Consider the following 6,135-nt stretch of genomic DNA (forward strand, 5'->3'; position numbering starts at 1 on the left):
CACAACACGGGCTCTGGGAGGCTGGCCATTCGGCCTGTGCTCGGTTCACTGAGGTACAGGTGTACAGCAGGCTGCTGCACTTCCAAGAGACTGCATTTTTAATTTTCATCGTCACCCAGGATTGTTGTTATTGATTTTACAGAGGAGAAAGCAGAGAGTGACAGAGAGAGAAATGCTGACTGGTTGCCTCCCGTACCAGCCCTGAACAGAAATTCAACCCTAGCTGGGCACATGCTCTTAAGGGAGAGTGAACTCATAACCTTTGTTGTGTGGGCGTTGCTCCAGCCGAGCCCCCCAGCCAGGCTTGTTTGTCTTACAAATGAAGGTAAGATTTCCCACCAGCAAAAAGATTACAACTCACTAAAGCCTCAGATGATAGTTAGCATCTTTTAACAACAAAGTATATTTTAATAAAGGTGTGTACAGTACAGTTTTAAAATTTCTTTAAATTTATTTTTAGAGGGGAAGGGAGGGAGAAAGATGGAAACCTCAATGTGTGGTTGCCTCTAGCACCCCTGACTCCCTCGGGACCGGCCTGCAACCCAAAATGTGTCCCGACTGGGAATTGAACCAGCAGCCCTCTGGTTTGCAAGCTTGCACTCAATCCACTGAGTCACACCTGTGAGGGCTGTACATTACTTTTTAGACATAATGCCTTTTAACACTTTTAGACTAAAGTTACCGTGAGCTTAACGTTATATGCTCAGGGCAAACAAAACGTTTGTGTGAGTCACTTTATTGTGATACCTGCTTACTGTGTCGGTCTACACACAAAACCCAATATCTGCAGGTACGTCTGGATTCCAGATGTAAAAGTGGAGCGTCATTTACCCAGGACTCAAAAACCACTGGTGGAGTGACTCCTCATTGTACAATATCATAGAAATATACAACTGAGTTTTATATGATTCCAGTAACAAAAGCCAGCAAAATGCATTCATTTTAAAAAATAGCCCAATAAGTTAATTAAGAAAACCAAAAAAGGTAATATATCCATCAAAACAAAGAATCAATAAATAACCAAAAAGATAGTGGCTGGGGCCAGACCCAGGCCAGACCCAGGCCTGAGCCCAGGCTGACACGCCCACAGGAAGCCCTCACTGAGCACAGTCCTGGAGCCAGGACAAGAGCTGAGTGACACTGAAGTCCCTGGGACCCCAGGTCCTGGGGGACCAGGCTCTCCTGAAGCAGCAAGGACAAAGGAGCAACAAAAATGAGCCAGGAGAAGAAATACCAGGATGGGGATGGCCTCACCCCAACTCTACTGGGATTGGACAGTCCCCAGGGGAGAGGACGCAGGTCCTTGTGGGGAGGGTGACCTGGTGACCTGCTCCTCACATAATACTGATGAAAATGCAGACATATTGTGATGCTGGTTGCAGAAAGAGCAGTCAGGGATCCTTAAAGTCCCAAGGGGAGGCTGCAATGGCTGTTTTAGCACCAAACCCGGACAAGGCAGCTTTGTCATCCTGGGAAAGAAAGTTGTCATGACCAAATTCAGGTCAGTCTGAGAAGTGTCACATTCCCCCACAGCCACCTCATGCCCAGAACGTCCCACTCTGAGAATGCACCAACCCATTAGTGCCCATAGGAACAAATGCCCCCCACTTCCTTCCCTCAGGGTCTCACTCTTAGGAGCTGTGAGAGACACATCAGAGACCTGGGCACTGTCCCTGCCTGGGAAAGACACAACAGCAGAGTTACGGGGGGGAGAGTCCCCCTCACAGATCCAGCCCACACTCTCCCAAGGGTCCCAGATGTCACCTCCCCAACACCCAGACTTACAGGCAGTCTGAGTGTAGCCCTTCTTGCATCTGTCTGTGGGAAGAAAACGTTCTGTGAGAAGTCAGGGGGAGGGCTGTGTCCTGTGACCCTAAAGGAGCCCCATACACTGAAGCACAGGGAAGGTTCCAGAACTGTGACTGAACACCCAGGGTAGGATCAGGAAACACAGGGAAAGCACATGTGTGGGGAGTGAACCTACAACTACTCTGGACTTCTGTCCTCAGCAGGGACCTTTCCCTCTGGACTCTGACAGCTGGGAATCAGTCCCCATCGCTAGAAACATCAGGTCCTAAATGTGCCCCTCACTTTCCCAAGGGCCTCAAAAAAGGATCAGTGTTAGGAAATAGGCCCCGGATGGACAAGCACCCATGTGGGGACACAATGCCCATTAATCAGGCAGAGCACACTTCCACCTGGGCTTGACCCCCAGGGTGATGGGGAACTCAGCCCCTGCCCCTTGCCCACCTGAGCTCTTCCTCCTCCACAGCACAGCTCCAGCGGCCAGAATTACAAAGGGAACAAAGGAAGCAGCGATGACCATACTGGTGATGGTGGTCTCTGGTGGGGGGTCTGCGAGGGAAAGGTGAGAGGCCTGAGTCCTGACTCTGCTCAGGGACACCCTGAGGAGAGGTTCTGTGCCCATGTGCCCTCCTCATCTCATCTCAGGGTCAGGGGCTGGGGCAGCCCCTGGTGGTGCACATGGCACGTGTATCTCTGCTCCCCTCCAGGGGGCAAGGCCACAGCTGCCCACTTCTGTAAGGTCCCATGCCCCTCAGGCCTGGTCTCCACCAGCTCTGTGTCCTGGGTCAGGTGCTCCCCTTCACGCTGCCAGGTCAGGGTGATGTCCACAGGGTAGAAGCCCAGGGCCCAGCACCTCAGGGTGACCTCATGGTCAGAGATGGGGTGGTGGGTCACGTGTGTCTTTGGGGGGTCTGAGGGGAGGGTGAGAAAAATCAGAAACTTTGCATGGTCACGGGACACTCCAGCAGTGCTCATGCGACCACCCTGAGAGTGGACAGGACAGCAGGGGTGGGGGAAGGGAGAGCAACACCCAGACACCAGCCTGGACAGAGGCACCTGGGATATTCTCCTATTTCTTAGAAATTTCCAGAATCAGGGTGAGAACCTGGGGTAGGAGTATGCAGGTCTCTAAGGGGAGACACAGACTCAGGTGGAAGCTGATGACTCGGCAAACCAGAAGTCAGGCCTCCAGAGAAGGTCTCATCCCCAGAACCAGGGAGAGTGTCCTGGTGCACCAGGTGCTGCAGGGTGTGAGGGAACCACTGTGGGGTGTTTCAGGGAGAGGCTGGGTCCCATTTTGTCCTTTAGAGAATCCTGGGCCCCCGGGGAAGTCACAGAGTAGAAACCTAGGGGACTCTTACCTCTCCCGAGCTGCAGGGGGATTCTGACACTGCCCCATTTTCCTTCTCTCCTTGTAGGAAACCGCCCCTGCCAATGCATCCCCTCCTCGGGGAGGCCTGCACCCTGGTACCTGCTCAAAGCAGCGTCTCCTTCCCCTTCTCTAGGAACAGGCTGAGCAAGCGCACACAGGTGTCCTCCAGTTCCCCCCTCCAGTAGTCCAGATCAGGAACCTGCACCAACTTGCTCCAGGTGATTCGGGCGGCCTTGTCGGTTGTAGTCCAGGAGCTCAGGTCCTCCTTCAGGGGCACATAGTCAGTGCCGTGGTAGGTGAGCTGACTGTACTCGCGGAGCAAGCGACGGTCAGACCCCAGAACGCAACCCCTCATTGCCTGGAAGGTGTGAGACCCTGACCCCGACCTGCTGTCAGCCCTTCCACTTACCCCTGCACCGCCCACACCTGGCCAGAACCTCGGGGTGACCCTGGGACTCTGGGACTCAGGGTGCCCCCGAACGGAGGTCATTTCTCTCCAGTTACTCCCACCCGCAGGACGGTCTACCCCAGAGCGGACCAGTCCGGACCGGACCCGCGGTGATGAAACCCAGACTGAAAATGAGCAACCTCGGGGTGAATCCCGCACTCGCACTCGGAGACTGGAGGCGACCCCGGACGGTCCGTGGGGATGGGGGTCGTGCCCAGGTCCTGGCAGCGTGTGGCTGGCTCACCGTCCTCGCTCTGGTTGTAGTAGGCGCGCAGGTTGTTCACGTTCCCTCCATACATCTTTTCGTGGTTTTTGATGTCCCGCGTGTAGTCGTCCCCAAAATGTGGATGCTCCTGCTCCACCCACGGCTGCTCCATCCATGGCACCCGCGGCTGCTCCATCCAGGGCACCCGCGGCTCCAGCCTCGGCCTCGCGGCGTCGCTGTCGAACCGCGCGATCTCCGTGTAGTCCACGTAGCGGAAGACGAAGTACCGGGGCGGACATCGCAGTACTGAATATTCTAAGGCTGTGAGGGCCTAGGGAGAGGGTAGGACACTCGTCCTGGGTCCTAGGCGGCCTGGCTAAAGGGTCAGGGGTCGCGGGGGATGGAAAAGGGGGCGGTGACTGAGCGGAGGGGCGGGCGTCAGAGGTCAGGAGTCTGGGTGGAGGGCGCTGGAGACCCGTGGTCCCTGGGTTCTGCGCCCCCCGTGGATCCCCTCGCTCCTGCCCCGCAGAGGCCGTTCCCTGCCGACCCCGCACTCACAGGCCCAGGTCTCGGTCAGCGCCAGGGCTCCTGAGAGCAGCAGGAGTAGGGGTCAGTGCTCCGTGACCCATATCTTACGGGTCTAGAAAACTGACAACTTTTTACTGGAGAGAGTAGTGTAGGTGAAACCACGGACGCTGATTGGCTGCTTTATAGTTCAGCTATCCAATAGGAGTGAGAACTGAGGTAGCGTCATGAGTATCCAGGCCTGGGAATCCGAACTCGGCCCTGAGCCTTCCTCCTAGACTCTCTCTACTAGGTGGTAGGGGAGAGCCACACCTGCTACAGCTTAACAAGGTAAACAGAAAAAGAGGTAGATCAGGGCGCTCCTCTAACTTACTATGTTCCTCATTCCACTGACTCCTCACTGTTCTCTCATCGCATTCAACACGTCTCTGTCTGTCCTTTGGCTTCTTAGGAAGTGTCCCGCTCTCTGCACCTGATGTCACTTTAACTCGGTGTGATCACCTTTGCCCTTCACTTGTTACCCTCTTTGCAGCATGAAGACAGTTGTGTTGTGCTGACTGACCACCTGGTTCTGCTAACTGGTTCCTAGGAATGATTTACAGGAAACTCCTATTGATGGTGCTGCTTTAATTTGGTTACAGAGGGATGTTATCTGAGAGATGACCAGGGACATTACTGAGAGGGACATGCAGTAACTTCCCTGGTGGACATAATTGAGAGCTCTCATCGACTGGAAGTAAAATCTGCCCAGCACGCTGAACTCACTGCTCTAACTCGGGCTTGTCACCTGGACGAAGCAAACAACTAGAACAGGAACAGAATCAGAGAAGTGGACATCATATGGAAGGTTTTCAGTGGGGAAAGGGAAGAGGAGGAATGAGGGGGGAAGGTACAAGGAAGAAGAAGCATAATTGATGGGCATTAAATAGACGGGGAGAGGTTAAGAATGGTATAGGAAACAGAGAATTCTAAGAACTGATATATACAACCCATGCACATAAATTAAGAGGGGAGAATGCTGGAGGGTTGGGGGGTGCAGGGCAGAGAGGGGATAAAGGGGGAAAACTGGGGAACTGTAATAGCATAGTCAATAAAAAACACTGTGAATCAAAACAAAAACAATCAAACAACAGCAGCAAAAAGGGTGAAGGGATTGAAAACTGGGACAAATCTCCTGAAGGATGCTTTTGCAAAAGGCAAAAGGATGGAATGTGTCTAAATGCTCCAATCAGTAGAATGATGGTCACTGTGGACAGAGGATCTCAGGCAGTGACACCCTGGGACCTACAGAGAGGGTCAAGTGTAGTCTTCAGGGCAAATGCAGGAGGCACTCGATATGGGATCCTTTTGGGGGACAGAGGAAAGGAGACTCAGAGAGGTTCATGGGTGGTGGAGCTATAGTGAATGCAGGGTGTTTTCTCTCAGAGCCTTGATGACCCCCTTTCATTGGGTCATGGAACAGTTGTGGGCCTGTGGGGTTCTGCCTCAGGACAAGCCATGGTGTGGGGTGTGTGGGCGCTTGATTTCCTCTGGATGTGATTTCACATCCTCAGTTAGGCGATGTTTAAACTGCATTTATTAAAGCTGGGGACAGTGACACTGAGGAAGGACTTAGGCTAGAGGAAGTAAGTGGAGAGAGCCTAGATGGGGCTGCTTTGGTTTTTGAAAATGTTATAGGAAAGGAGTGAGTCAAGGCCGGGCTGCTGACTGCTCACTAGAGAGTGTGAGAAAAAGGGGGCCTTGAAGACATGATGGGGGATAAGCCTGAGACAAGCTGCC

General features: G+C 53.4%; 1 pseudogene; it reads right to left on the reverse strand.

Moving 5' to 3' along the window:
* Positions 1-424: 424 nt before the first annotated feature.
* LOC123825907 lies at positions 425-4,435 on the reverse strand (annotated as a pseudogene).
* Between the last annotated feature and the right edge of the window lie 1,700 nt (positions 4,436-6,135).

Source organism: Phyllostomus hastatus, unplaced genomic scaffold (genome assembly GCF_019186645.2).
Source record: "Phyllostomus hastatus isolate PE091 unplaced genomic scaffold, TTU_PhHast_1.1 phas_contig_709, whole genome shotgun sequence".
Classification (NCBI taxonomy): domain Eukaryota; kingdom Metazoa; phylum Chordata; class Mammalia; order Chiroptera; family Phyllostomidae; genus Phyllostomus; species Phyllostomus hastatus.